General features: G+C 40.3%; 1 long non-coding RNA gene across 1 annotated transcript in view; it reads right to left on the minus strand.

The window, feature by feature from the left end:
• LOC114050490 overlaps positions 1 to 15,073 on the minus strand; it is a 152,943-nt gene extending 137,870 nt beyond the window's left edge. The window contains exon 1 of the long non-coding RNA XR_003570012.1: positions 14,974 to 15,073. This is a non-coding gene — a long non-coding RNA (uncharacterized LOC114050490). The remainder of the gene's footprint in view (positions 1 to 14,973) is intronic.
• Positions 15,074 to 15,598: the final 525 nt, after the last annotated feature.

The following is a 15,598-nucleotide window of genomic DNA, read 5'->3' on the forward strand; positions in this document are numbered from 1 at the left end:
CACACACACACACCCCCAAGATCAGCATCTCTCTTTTCACTTACAATTCAATTATGTTATTTACTGGACAGCACTGCTGAATCACACAACTGACGTTCTCCCACAAACCTAAGTTTCTCCTGTCTTCTAAATGAGAAAAAGATTGAATGCCAAATAACATACTGACGGTCAGTTGTACAGAGACTTGTTTTTCTAGTGACTGACATAAAGACAGTGTATGAAAATGTGACTAAAGGAGACTGTGACTCTAAGCCCAGTGAGAATACCAAGAAGAAAACAGTGAGAAGTGGAAGGAAGAAGAAGAAATAACTGCCCTAGACAGTAACAGAAGAGTCAGAAATAGAGGATAGGCTTGGAGGGAAAAGATGATCAGTTTTAGACATGTTGAGTTTAAGATGTCTACAAAACATACAGTTCAAGATGCCCAATAGGCAGCTGGAAAAATATGACCTGAATTTAGAAGAGAGGTTAGAGTTGGATAAAAAGATTTGGGAATCACTGGGAGCTGATGACACCACTAAGCCAAATAGTATGGAAGAAGAAAAAGGTGTCCAGAACAGAATCTTGATAAACATTCACTTAGTGGATATGACCTAAATCAGGGGTCAGCAAACCAAGGCCAACAGGTCAGATGTGGCCTGCAGCCTGATTTCGTATGGCAGGTGAACTAAGAATGGTTTTTACATTTGGCCTTCAGGCCTGCTTTCCCAGGCACAGCTAAGCATGAATATCATTCTTAGTTCTTAGGCCACAGTCTGCTGACCCCTGACATGGATGAAGATTTAGCAAAGGAGACTAAGAAGGAGTGGACCAACATTTAGCAGGAGGAGAATCAGGAGAGAGGAGAGTAGTGAAAATCTACAGGAAAGATTATCAAGGAGAAGAGGGCAATCAGTAGTGTCAAAGGCTACGGAGAGGTGAAGGATGATGGAGGATGATTCAGGAAAAGCAAGTGAGAGAGTAGGAATGAGGCGGCAATCTGCTGGAGACAATGGGATGGAAGGGATCACTTGTGGGTACAGAGAATGACTACCTCTTCATTTGAACCAGGGGTGAAAGAGAAAGTGGCAGAAGGCATCGAGGTGACAGGAAATGGAAAGGAGAGGAGAGAACCCTATCCATGTAAATGACCTCAATTTTTTAAGTGAAATATGAGGCAAGGTCTTCTGCTGAGAAAGAAGGGGGTGGGAGGGTGGGAGTGGGGAGGAGAAGAACTGGGAGGTTTCAGGAAGAATGAAAAGGTTTGGAAGAGCAGTTTCGGTGAGTAGTAGAGAGTTAATTGGTGAAGTGTAAAGGATGGTCTTACCACAGTGAGGGCCCAGCTGAGATTGTCATATAAATTTATAGTGGATCCTGTCTGCAGTTTTGTGACTTTCTCTATTTTTGTTTAGCAGCATGTGAGTAGGAGTGAAGGTGGCACATGGTAGGAGTGATGCAAGGCTAAGGCTGAGCATCAGTAGGATGAGGAGGCAAAGGGCTTGGGGTAAAAAGCCTCTGCAGAGTAGAACTCAACACAGTTGATCACCAAGGGGTCAATATGGAGAAGGGAAGAAAAGTGTAACGACAGGAAAGGATCTGAGGAGTGGAGGGATTTGGGTTTACAGCAAACATGAAGACTAGGGTCTGGGGTTTCAAGGTAGATGCAGATGTAGAATAACAACACATTGACCAAATAAGGGAATTTCAGAGTTCAGAAATGTGGAAGGAGAACTGTGAACAAAGGCAAGATCAGGGGTATGACCATCTCTATGTGGAGTTAAGGTGGGGAGGAGAAATAAGTCATGGGAAACGATTAAGTTGAGAAATCAGAAATTTAAGATGTTTGAGGGAGTGGCAATATGTAAGGTTATGAGGGCTGGAGTTGGGGAAGAGAAAAAGACTCCAAGAGCCACACACTGAATTCTTTGAGGAAAGACAGTATCCTGGAGGGCAGCGGATAAAAGCTACCAGAATCTTTATGGGGGGGGGGGGTAAATATGTATTGAGTGAACCTCAAAGGAGGAGAGGTTATAGAGTGATGGAGGTAGAGAGAAAACTGGAAGTAGCGAAGGGGAACAAAGAGTCTTTTAAATCCCCTGCCTCAACTACTGAGTTCGGTATATGACTGAACACATAACCAGTGCTGGAAAGGGTGGCCAAGGGAAACTCTCTCTCATCAGAAGGCAGCCAAATCTCAGTGAGTGCTAAAACTCACAAGGAAATGGTGTAAAATGAAAGCAAGCTTATTACCTATGGAGCACTGGCAATCCAGAAATCTAAACTAATAAGAAACTAGGTCTACCAGTTTTTTACTATTACTTAAAATTCAGAACCACTTGATTTTTATTTTATACTCTCCTGAACTTTAACAAAGCTATGTTCATACACAAGCAGTGAATGGGGGGGGGGGGGGGGAGGATCAGATAAGTTTATCATTCAAAAGCAAACCTAGACCTGTATCTCGGGTAGCTTGTTTTTATCTGACAGAGAGGATTTCTTAACCAGGACAAGTGTCATTAGTACAGGAAGATAAGATTACACCTAAAATCTCTCTAGTAGTTCAAAAAGCCTCTGGCAAACTACAGCATTAAAGAGATATGCAAAAAGACTCAGCTAAACAAACTACAGGAATAATTTCTATTCCTATGAGTATTGCCTTTTTATTCACATAGACTCTCATATTATATAAAACAACACTCATTTCCAAAACAAAAAAACTGGAGGAAATAATGGCATAAAATAGAGTCATTCAAATTTAACCTATAATTTTACGCACAGCATAACTACTATTTTAAAAATGACTAGCCTATGGCCTATAAACAACTAAAGCCCCAAATATTTAACACAAAGTCAAATATAAACAAGCAAGAATGATGTTTACATGAGTCTTATATGGTGTATTTTCTAATCCTATGTATTTTTACTAATGCAAAATACATCAACTAAGAAAATGTAATCTTAATGTTCCTTAAAGTTTGTTATTATGAGGGATTACCTTCAGGATCCAAAGCAGCACTACATGAATACAGATATCACATGATCTAACTGCACAAAAATTTGCTGCAGCTCAATTTTCTCATCACATGACTGTCTAAAGTAAATCAAGAAGATTAAAACATTTAAGATTTCTAATAGGAGGCTTTTTTGTGTGTATTTAGATACAGTTAAGTGTCACTATTTTTACCCCAATCATTTTTCAAAGTATTTGATTTAAGATCCCTGTGCTTCCTGAAAGACAAGACATGCTTGATTTGTTTTCAGCAGTCTATGTAACCTGAAAATTGAAAAGCGACAAATATAACATAGTCCTGTAGCCAATATACTAAAAATAAAATAAGATGAAGTCCCATAGATAACGATCTCTGAAAAATCTTCATTAAATCATTTTTATAATGTTACTACAATTTTAAAACATAAAGTAAAATTGCAATCACTTAACAAGTCTAAGTAGCCATTCTACATATTTTTCCTTCCATGACAAGGTTGTCCAAAGAATGATGAACGGAAAACTAATTCGAGAGCTATGCTGGGTATTTCAGCAATCATGAACTCCCTATTTCACTTCTCATAATATTTACCAATGTCAATAGCAACAAAAGAAAAAGAAAAATCTTTATAGGATTAAATAGCAATTTATATACCCAACTGAAACTAGAGCAGCTTATACCCTGACACCCAAACTTTGGAACAGCCATTAAAATACCTACAACTTTCAACTTTTTTATGGCAACTTCTTACTAAAATATACGACATTTTCCCCTGCCTTCTGAACTGAACACATTGCAGCCTTTTCTTGATGCTTCAGGATTTTCACAAACATCAATTATTTATACTGAGGGAGAGCCTATTTTCCAGACCAATTACCCTTCCACTCCCCCCCCAAGTTCTAAACTCCATGCCCCAACAAAATTGATCCATCTGCTCTTAACCATATATGAAATTCCATTTCTAGTCTCTGTCTCTGTGGTCACCCAAGCCTGGAATGCTTTCCCTCTATTTCCTTTTGAGGCTCAGCTCAAGTGCAGCTCCTTCAAGAAGACTTTCCCAATTCCCTCAGCTGAAAAGTTCAATGCCCCCCACATGTACAAAAATATTTATAGCAGCTTTTTTTGTGGTGGTCAAGAATTGGAAATTGAGGGGCTACCCATCAGTTGGGGAATGGCTGGACAAGTTGTGGTATATGAATGTAATGGAATACTATTGTGCTATAAGAAATGATGAGCAGGTGGATTTCAGAAAAACCTGGTAAGACTTGCATGAATTGATGATGAGTGAATTGAGCAGAACCAGGAGAACGTTATACAGAGTAACAGCCACATTGTGCGATGACTAATTTTGATAGACTTAGCCCTTCTCAGCAATGCAAAGATCTCCAAAAGCCTCATGATGGAAAATGCTCTCCACATCCAGAGAAAGAACTATGGAGTTTGAATGCAGACCAAAGCATAGTATTTTCTTTTTTTGTTTTTCCCTTTTGTTCCAATTCTTCTTTCACAACATGACTAATGTGGAAATATGTTTATTATGATTATACATGTATAGTCTCTATCAGATTGCACGCTGTCTTGGGGAGGAGAGAAGGGAAGAAGGGGGGTGGAATTCAGAACTCAAATCTTATAAAAGTGAATGTTGAAAACTAAAAATAAATAGATAAAAATATTTTTATACAAAGAAAAAAAATAAAAAATTTCTCTTCATTCAAAAAAAAGAAAGTAAAGTTCAATGCCCCCATGATCATGTGTCATTTATCCTGTAAATACAGTATTATCTGTTAATAAATTACATTCTCTCCAGTAGAATTTAAGTTCCTTGAGGTTAGAGACTTCATTTTTTGAATCCCACTAGTAGTAAAACACTATGGATATTTAACAAAAGTATAATGATTTATTAATGGGTAATATAACAAAGCTATCTTTTTACAAAATTAATTATTGGTTAAAAGGCTTCCCAAGTGCTATTCTCATCCTCCAAAATACCATCATCTTTTTCACTGATCTTGTATCACTTCAAGCTTCTACTTCATTTCAACTTACAACTGCATTAAGTATATTAATACGGTATATCAAAGACATGTCCTAGTTTAAGAATTTGTGCTGGTGTTTTGTAAAAATCTTACTCCAAAGCCTTTGAATTCTTCTTCTTCTTCATCATCATCATGGTCACTATCAGATGGTTTTGTCTTATCTTGTTCAGTCACTCAGCTGTGTTCAACTCTACATGACACCATGGGTTTTCTTTGCAAAGATACTGAAGTGGTTTGTCATTTCCTTCTCCAGTATGTCCCCATTTTACAGATGAAAACCTGAGGTAAATGGGGTAAGTGACCTGACCAAGGTCACACTGCTAGCATCTGAGGCCACATTTGAACTCAGATCTTCCCAACTCCAAGCCCAGTACTCTATCCACTGCATTACCAATGCCCCCAGAAGATGGTTGCCATGTCAAAAATTCATCAAGGAGTTAGTCCCCAGTGATTTACCCCTCCATACATTCCAGATGTATTCTTGGAAAACAGTCTATGTCTGTGCCAAAGGCATATGCAAAGCCTTTCCAGCATGATAGAACCTAAGCCTGAGCTTATGTTCCAATGGTGCATGTAGCCTTTGATAAGCAAGGATCACATCCAGGTCACAATGAGACAAGAAACAGAGCATGTCTTAATCATTTCAAAACGGAAAGAGATAGAGAATAGATGATCACACCCAGCTTACTGTTTGCTGACTATGGAAAAGCATAGAGCAAAACATCACCTTACAAGCTCCTTTTTCAATAGTCTTCCATTCATACATTAAAATCATTCAAGATTCCTTGAATAATACAACTAACCCTGTTATTAGACCTTCTCATTATAAACATCGCACAAAGCATAAAACAAGGAGATCTACGTGGATCACTGCTGTGATAAAGGAAAACCAGCAGTGTTCAAGTGGAAGAGAGAATTTCTCACTGTGGATGATGACATCCTCCACACACTCCTGTTTCAGGGTTGCTTTGTGCTGATTACATCAAGCCTCAGAACACTGCAGAGCCTTCCAGAAGAGATCTGAAATCATTTAAAAGAGCCTGGCCTGATCATCCACACAAGAAAGTTGGCTGGCTGGTTTGGTTAGCTGGTTTGTTGTCCTTCCTTCTTGAAGAAGACCAAATGACATCACTATATTGGAGTTCAGGTTCAATGTGTCCATCTGTGTGGCACAAATAGTCCACATAAACTTTTGGGGTAGAGATGTCTCTCTACCACATCTCATGTGCACATCTCATGTTTCTTTGGAGCTACTGCAATTCTGCTTTCCTCACAGACACAGCGCTTTCTTTGATGCAAGCACTCCTTTGCCAGCGTGTCCCACGTCCCACAACTGATTCCAAAGTTCTTTAGTAAGTCCTTGAGAGTGTCCTTGTGTTGCTTCTTCTGACCAACATGTGAGTGCTTGCCTTGTGTGAGTTGTCTGTAAAATACTCTTTTAGGTAAACATACATTTGGCATTTGAACAATGTGGCCAGCCCATCAGACATGCACTCTGCAACAGAGTTTGAATGGCTGGCAATTTAGCTTGAGAAAAGGCCTCAATATCTGGCACCTTATGTTGGCAGACGATCTTCAGAATCTTCCTAAGACAATTCAAATGGAAACAATTCTGTTTCCTGGCACGGCACTGGTATAGTCTCCAGGTTTCACAGGAAAGACCAAATGTCTGAAGTACATCTATTGTCCAGATTACAAAATGCTTTGAGATAGACAACCTATTGAATCTGTCCACCAGAATGTGTATCTGGGACAGACAGTACTGATGGAACATCAAAGCTGAGATCAGAGTTGAACATGACAAGAAGAACAAAGTAGACTGCTTACAGGACTCCACGGTCCCATGAAAGCAAAGGTCTATCTTTTTAATATCATCATTCTTGTTTCTGTAGTTGTTCACTTGTTTTAGTCATGTCCAACTCTTCATGATCCCATTTAGGATTTTCTTGCCAGAGATACTAGAGTGGATTGCCATTTCCTTCTCCAGTTCATTTTACAGATGAGAAAACTGAGAGAAACAGTGATTTGCCTCAGTTAAGTGATTTGCTCAGGGTCACTCAGCTAGTCTGAGGTCAGAGTTCAACTCAGGAAGATGAGTCTTCCTGACTCCAGGTCCTACCTGTTATCCACTGCACCACCTAGCTGTTCCACCATCATTCTATGATGTAATATGGCAGCAAAATGTGGGAAATATTAATTCCAAAGAATTAAAAATGAATATTACACAAAGGGCAATGGAAAGACACAAGAAGACTGTGAGTAGGCTGCAACATATAACCAACAAGGAACTCTGAAGAATAACAATAAAAAATGTCATCAAAGAATCACAGGACAGGAAGAAATGCTGCTGGTTTGAATGGTGAAAGCAATGGATAGTAAGCGGACATTAGTTGGTACCAAGGGTACTCTACTGGTACCCCTACAATTTCAGGAGAAAATGAAAAAGGTCTTCCAGCACTCCCTGTGGCAAGTGGGGGGGGGCATCAATGAGGGTCACATCGGATAGGCAGTCACAGATGGGTCACAACTCACATTGAAGGAATGAACTCCCAAACTGATGTGATCACAGATCCATTTAAGCAGAAGATACTTTTGCAAAGACCAAATCACAATTTCCTTCCAATTCTCCAAAATGTTTGGCCTTCTCACATTATAATGAGAATTCTCAGTATATGAAACAACAAAATACATATATTTAATGTTATGAAGTTACATGCAGCTTATGATTATGTGAACTTTCTCATGAAGTCTCTTTCATAATTACCTTTCATATTCTAAATGATTTCCTACTCTAGAAGACAAATAAATAAAGTAACACTGGGATAACTTGATGGACCTGTGAATTAATCAATGGAAGTACGTTCTCCAATAGTGAAAGATCATAACCAATCCTTTTCCAAACTATATCTTGACCATGTATTTCCATAAATTCTCTGGAAGGGAGTCTACCAAACATAATGCAACCCTTCCTCTAGATCCTTTGACACTGTGTGGATGCCAACAGAATATACAGACACCTCACCAATTATTCCTTGTCCTCACAACACTAGCAGTTTGCCTCCTTTTTCTGACATACATCTCTGTAAAGATATCTACACTACACCAACAAATTATTCACTAGTTTGTAAAAATCATGAAACTTTGAAAGATGTAAGAACTCTCATCAATGCAATGACCAACCATGACTCTAGAGGGCTCATGATGAAACACACTACCTATTGACAGAGAGATGATGGACTTAATAGTTGTGACACATAAAAAGTTCAAGAAATATAACTTCTGGGTAATCAGTCATTTTATTAATTACAGCTAGCAAGTAATTAATAAAAGGATGATCATTTGGCCGTCTCTCACGAACCAAAGATGGATCATGACAGCTTCTTGCCGCTTATATGCCCTTGGAAGAGTGGGTATTCCCAACACACTGCAATCAACTCTGACTGGTTAGCTATTAATGAGAGTATGAATATTATAATGAAGTGGACCTATTCTAATGAGGGGCTGGGGGCCATGGCTCTGATCACTCAGACCACCTAGGGCAATCTAGACACAAGGAGTCCACCTTGATTACCTATCTCACTAGACCACAATGGGCGGGATTTCACTGAGACTAAAATCTCTTTACCTTTTGGTCACATCTAAACTTTTTCAGTTGGGTGAGGTCTGAACAAGATTGAAGAGAACAGTTAAATCCAATCTTATTATCAACCCTATTTTTCAGGGGCTATTTTGACCTAATAGAGAATGAGGAAATAGCAAGGGAAAAAATCCTGGATGTCTCCAATAGTAAACAGTTATTAATATAAGAGAGTATACAGTACAATATACATATATGTTAGGGAGGGGTATACAGACATGGCTAAAGCAGGAATTTATTTTGCTTAACTGTTACAAGGGCTTTGTTCTTTTTCAATTGAGGGCAGAAGAAAGGAAGAGGGAAAGAAGCTGAATTTTGGCAAACTAAAAAATAAAATTTAATTTCATAAAAATTATTCACTGGTTAATATGCTGAAGTTTACTCATGCTCATTATACACTTCTCCAATGCCTTTTGAGTGATACATAGTGTTAAATCTTTGGAGACTGGTATTACATGACTCCCACAGCCATACAGTGTCACTAGGAGATAATTAAGGTTTAAAAATGGGCTTCTGTTTCAGAGAGAAACTTGGTGTCATTAAAATACTGCACAATTTCCTAAAAGCAACTCAAATCACTCTCTTCTTTCTCTTCAATTCTAGGCATGGCTATTTGTCCATCTATAATGTCTATCCAAGTTATAAGCTGCTAATGAAGCAGCTCTGTGGGTTGTCCATCCAACTGGACAAAAGACATTCTTCATCTTCTTGGTTTTTTTCTCTTTTGAGTGACTATAAATCTCATTTGGCAGTCTCTGCAATGTCCCAGGGCCTAATGTGATTAGCACAATGTCATCTACAAACAAGAGCATGTGGAGGACCTCATCATCTATTGGGAATCCATCTTTCATCTGGCAGACATAGTGATTAAATTATTACCAGATATTGACTCTGCTTTCTCAGGATAGATTGTCATCCACATATAATACTACTCTTATGAAATTATCTTTCACTAGAGGTATAAAAAAAAAAAACCTTTCCGTAAAATAAAATACTGTCCACCAGAAATTTGTAAGCAATAAATATCCTTAAAACCTCTAGCATGGTTAAATTTTCCAGTCACCAAAGGTTTGGTTTTTTGAAGGAAAAAAAAAAACATCTCCAAACCTGGGTAGTGATAGAATGACAGAATCTCAAGAGTCATAGAAGACTGACCAGACAATGCATTGTCCCTCACTGTATCCCCAACAAAGAGGTCAGGGAATCATAGAGTTAGATCTTTAGACTTCATCTAGTCCAATTCTGCCCTGTCATTTAACAAAGGAGGAAACAGAAACCTAGGTTAACTTGCTAATGATCATACAGGTAGTAAACAGAACAGAAAGAACTCAAACTTAAGTCCTCTGACTTCATATTCCAGGCTTTTACACTACAACACACCACCATCCATCCAGTCTTTCCTTGAATACGTCTAACTTTTATTTAAACTATAAAACAGTTCTGGGAATAGACCAGGTTTAGAAATTGGTTAATTGTTTTACAGCTTCATGGTTTGCTCTAATCTTTGTTTTTATTAACAACACCAAACATTTGAATGGCAGATCTCACTGTGAAAAGCCAAGACCAGTAAACACTATCTACTCAGAAAATATTGTTTTATTCAAATATCATTTGAATAAAAATAGACAACAGGAAAGGCTTAACCTGGGATCACCTGGCACCCAAATTGAGCCTTGAAGGGAAGCTAAGGATTATAAAAGGGAGAAGGGAGGAAGGGGAGCATTCCAGGCATGAAGGGCAAACTGAAGGAGGCAGGAGATGGAATGCCAAGTTCAGGAAACTAACAAGTGAATTAAGTTTAGGGAGTAAGGTGAAGCCAGACCATGAAGGACTTTAAATACCAAGATGAGGAAGTCAAATTTTATCCCATATGCGAAAGAGAGTATTGAATATTGTTGAGCAGTCAGACCTGTGGAAGTTATTTTGACAGTTGCGTGAAGGCTGCAGTACAGAAAGAACAAGAATTGACAAGATTGGGCGCAACTGAATAGACATGGGGTAAAGGCGAAAAGGTGAAGAAGAGATGAGGATAATAGGGTTGTATATTTGGGTGACTGGAAGAATGCAGTGGCCTCAGGAGAAATAGGGAAGTTTGGAGGAACAGCAAGTTTAACAAAGAAGATAATGCATTCCACTTTGGACATGTTGAATTTGAGATCCCTATAGGACATGAAAAGGTGGTATGAAAGCAGAGGATTTGTCTTGTTGATATTTGTATATTTGAGTCCACCATAAGGTCATGGTGATAGCAGACATGTTTTGAGAGATGCTGTTGAACTGAACTGAAAAAGGAAAAAAATCTTGCCCTGGGATATTTTCAGAGCACCTCTGATGAGACCTAAAGAAACCCTGGGCTGCAGAGAATTCTGGTTTAATGTTCCTAGTTTTCTAAAGAATAACATATACATATGTGTATATATATATATATTTATATGCTTGATATATGAAAAACCTTTTCAGAATTTATTTTACTGTGCTACCTACCCACCATTCCATCAATATTGATCAGTTTGGCAATACCTGTTGTGTATAAAGAACTGTGCTGGGTGCTCAGGGAAATGCAAAATTTTGATGCAATGAGTTCTGCCCTCAAGGAACTGTCCGTCTATTACTAATTATTGCTGCTGTTGTCTAGACTTCTTTAAAAAGTTTTTAAAAAAAGGGGTGGGCAGCTAGGTGGCGCAGTGGATAAGAGCACCGGCCCTGGATTCAGGAGGACCTGAGTTCAAATCCGGCCTCAGACACATAACACTTACTAGCTGTGTGACCGTGGTTAAGTCATTTAACCCCAATGCCTAGCCAAAAAAAAAAAAAAGTAAAACAAAAACAACCAATAGAATAAATGAATAAGAAAATAGGTAAGAAAAGAAGTGAATAATATTTTGGTAGTCTTTTTTTTCCTTAATTTGGCAATCGCTGATGATCTGGTACCTAACAAATTGTGTAAAAATTATTTTTAGAAAATAAAGGACATTCACGTAATAGAACACTAGAATACAATTAAGACTAGAAAATGTGAAAAAAAAAACAAAACAAAAACCCTTCATGGAAATAATGGGACCAGGAGAACAGAGTATATATACTAACTATGACAATTTAAAAGGAAAAATGAAAGGAAGTGAATGGACCAGGAAAATCAGAGGGTGTAGACATTACGACATTTTATATTATGAATTTCATTTAACTGCAAACAGTTGTTAGGGGAATGACTAAAAGAATAGCAGTACTTGATGAAAAAAGATAAAAGATCTAGAAAATGCCTTTACCTCTGCCACTGCAGCATAAAAATAAAAATAATCTGCCTAATAGAAAAAAATTTTGTAAATTTCACTCAACTCTTCAGACATCCACTAAGTGCAAAATGCCAAGTATAGTTTTTATTTCTTCATTTTTGCTTGGGAAGGAAATGAGGGGGGAAAATGACAAATTCTAAGTTTAATATATAGTTAATCTTCCTTTTCCTATTTTCCCACTTTTGCTTAATTACCATATGAAATGAAGATTCAATATACCCTAAGACTGATAACTGAAGCATTTTGTTTCATGTCTTCTATGAAAACTATTAAGAACAATGTAACTCAAAGATACTGCTTGCAATTATCATTAAAATATTTTTAAGGAAAAAACCTAATATAATAATGGCAAGATATAGAAAAACAAAGAATGTATATAAAATCTATCTATAACACAAAAAGTACGAATAGTTTATTTACATAAAAACTTTGTCAATTCTGTCCCTAAAATAGCTTAGAAAAATGTGAAAAATTATGCTTACCATTAATTTGTGGAAGGAGTACTTCCAATTAGAAGGAATGTACACCTTAATTATGGCTTCCTTTTTTTTTTTTTAAACATTTTTATATATAGTAATGCCTCTATAAATGAAGGTGCAATATAACAACAAACCTTAGAAATTTCATTACTAGATGAAGAAATGGAATAGATGTTCCAAGATGAATTCCCTCCTTCCTTTCTTTTCTCTATTGTGGCCTTCTAAACTCACACTAGGTACAATCTTTCCCCTCTCCCGAGATATTTCTCATCTAGTGACAGAAGTCAAAAGCACAGGCCTAGCAACCTTTTCTACCACATGACCAGTCTCATAGTCCAAGCAATGGAATTCCTCCCCTCAGGCCCCAGGACCAAGCATTTACAAGTCTCTTCAATGACTAACCTCTGCCCCACCAACTCAGCCAGATTTGGTTCTAAGATGTTTTCCAGTATTACTGTAGTTCTTAACACAGCTCTCTCACTTTTGTATTCCACATTAGAATTTAGTTATATAGTTATTAAAGTAAGAAAAAATGATCATCACAGGAGACAAAATAACCAATATCCAAAAGGATGTCTATGTCATGAATCCTTGAAGGTATCTGGGGTTATCAGTAGTATGTTCCCTTCAGTGCACAGTCCATCCCATTCATTCCCTTTTATCTTGGGGAATAGTGTCCCAAGGATGGCGATAGTTTGCACAGTGGACAGAGTGCGGGGTCTATAGACTGGAACACCAGAATTTAAATCTAGCCTCAGACACGTACTAGCTGGGTGGGCCCTGGCAAGTCATTTAACCTGTTTGCCTCAGTTTCCCATCTGTAAAATGGGGATAATACCACCCACCTCCCAGGACTGTTACAAGGATCAAATAAGACAATAATTGTAAAGTGCCTGGCATACAGTGATATAAGTTAGCTATTTTTATTAAAAATGTTCTTAGAACTAGCTTTCATTACAATCATTTCTAAATTCCCAACTTTAACAACAGTGGCTAGCATTTATATAATGCTTTAAGGTTTGCAAAGTTCTGTTCATGTTATCTGATTTGATACTCACAATCCTGGGAGGTAATGGGGGGGGAATGAAGGGAGGGAAGGAAGGAAAAAGGAAGGAAGAAGGAAGAAGTGTCTGCCCTCAATGAGGTTACTTTCTAAGGAGGGAAGACAACAGGTAAAAGGGAGCTAGGAGAGCAACACTGCTTAAACAAAATGGAATGTGTTTAGTTTTGACTGGCACTGAATCGTAAGCTTAACGTAAAAAAGCATAAATTTATGTTTTAGGGTAAATATTTTCATGTAAATTTTGGTGTAAAGTATTTTAATGTAAAATGCATAAAATTACCCATTCTACAAAACAGCACCACTTGCAAATACACAAAACCATAGATTTAAAGCTAGAAGTGACTTTTAACTAAGGTCATCCAGTAAAACCCGTACATTTTACTTATGCTTTACACAGAATCTAAGTGCATTAACATTTTATTCTTTGTAATTATGTATTTTGATCCTCCCAACAACCGTGTTATGTGGGTACCATATAGATTATTCCCAATTATATAGACGAAGAAACAGGCTTAAAGTGTCTGAGGCAACTTTTGAATTCAGGTCTTCCAAACTCTATGCACTGTGCCGTCTAACTGGCTAGTACGTGGCCCGTGCTTATTACTTGAACGATACATTGTCTCACTGGAGTGCTTTCCATAGAATACCTCACTTGATCCTCACCACAAGGCTGTGAGGAGGTAGGTGATATTCTTAACTCTATTTTACAACTGATGAAACTGAGGCTGTTGGGTTATACCTGAATGTAACTTTGACCATCTTGTCATTTTACAAAGGATGGAACCTGAGACCAAAGATTCATGACGGGCCCGAGGCTACCAGGGCAAGTGTCAGAGCTGGAAGCCACAAGGTCCACTGACTCCAAAATCATGTGCTTTCTCCAGGGCTGACACTGCCTCAGTTCAGAAAGGCAAGTTCCGACAAAAGCTAATGACCCGAGAGAAAGAAATGCTTTCCTAGGTACTGCTTATCCAGAAAAACCTCAAGGATGAAAACTCGGCTGAACTTTAAACAGAGGGCCCCCACACACGTGAGTGACTCGCGTGGAGGGGAAGGTGGGAGTTTCCGGTGTTTCCGCACGGGCAGAGCACCATTCCGGGCCTGGCCTCTCCCAGGTAGGCGGCGCCCCTCCCCCCGCCCGCCAAGGGCACAGGCCGCGGGGCAGGCCTCGCACGCGCCGCGCGCTCCCGAGCCCCTGACAGCCAGGAGCTCGGGACTTCCTCCGGGCGAGGCCCCCTCCCCGGGCGTAAGTGGGCCACCCACACACGCTCACGCACGTCCCGGCCCTCGCGCCCCACCCCCTCGGGGCCCTCCCTGACCCCCGCCGGGGAGCTGGCACAGGCCTCGGGCGCCCTGCGGAGCGTGTCACCCACGCACGCACGCCCACGCCGGGCCGGGCCGTGGGGCCACTTTCACTGTGTTCTGGGGCCGAGGCGTGCCGTCTGTGAGCGGGGAGGGGGCGGCGGGGGCCCCTGCAGCGCCCCGGTCCTTGGCTTTACCTGGGCAGCGGACGCTCACGCTCCCCGCTTAATCCTCCTCCTCCTCCTCCTCCCCTCCTCTCTCTTGGGCGCCAGAGGAACCCGCCCGGCCCGGCCCGACCTGAAAGAGAACAGGGAGGAGGGGGCTGGGGGGGAGTGGCGGCGGCGGGCACGTGACCACGCTCGCGCCTCCGCCTCCTCCTGCCCCCGGCCCCGCCCCCGGCAGCTCCCATGCCCCGCCTACCACGCTTCACCACCATCCTGGGCGGGCGCGGAAGACTGCGTGCGCACACCCTCGCGGAAGACCCGGGCTCCTCGGCCGAGGTGGGGGCGGAGTCACAACGTGGAGAAGGCGGAGAGACCCGTGTGTCCGTCCCGCTCCTGCCCCGCCTGCCTCCTCCGTCACGCATGCGCACCGCGAGGACCGGCTCATTTCCCGCGCAGCGCTTCCGGGACCCGCGAGGGCGTGGGTTCCATTCCCAAATACAGAAATTCGGAGCTTTCCTACTTCCCCAGTTGCTCCTTGTTGTGGTCAAGTGGTCAGTTGAACCCTACTTTTAAAATTACAAGAGCCGTCTGCAGCTCCAGCGCTCGTCCAAGAGACTGCAAGCCTGGCTTTGCTTGGACATTCCATCCCCCGCCTTGG

The sequence above is a fragment of the Vombatus ursinus genome, unplaced genomic scaffold (assembly GCF_900497805.2).
Source record: "Vombatus ursinus unplaced genomic scaffold, bare-nosed wombat genome assembly UNPS02014799.1, whole genome shotgun sequence".
NCBI lineage: Eukaryota > Metazoa > Chordata > Mammalia > Diprotodontia > Vombatidae > Vombatus > Vombatus ursinus.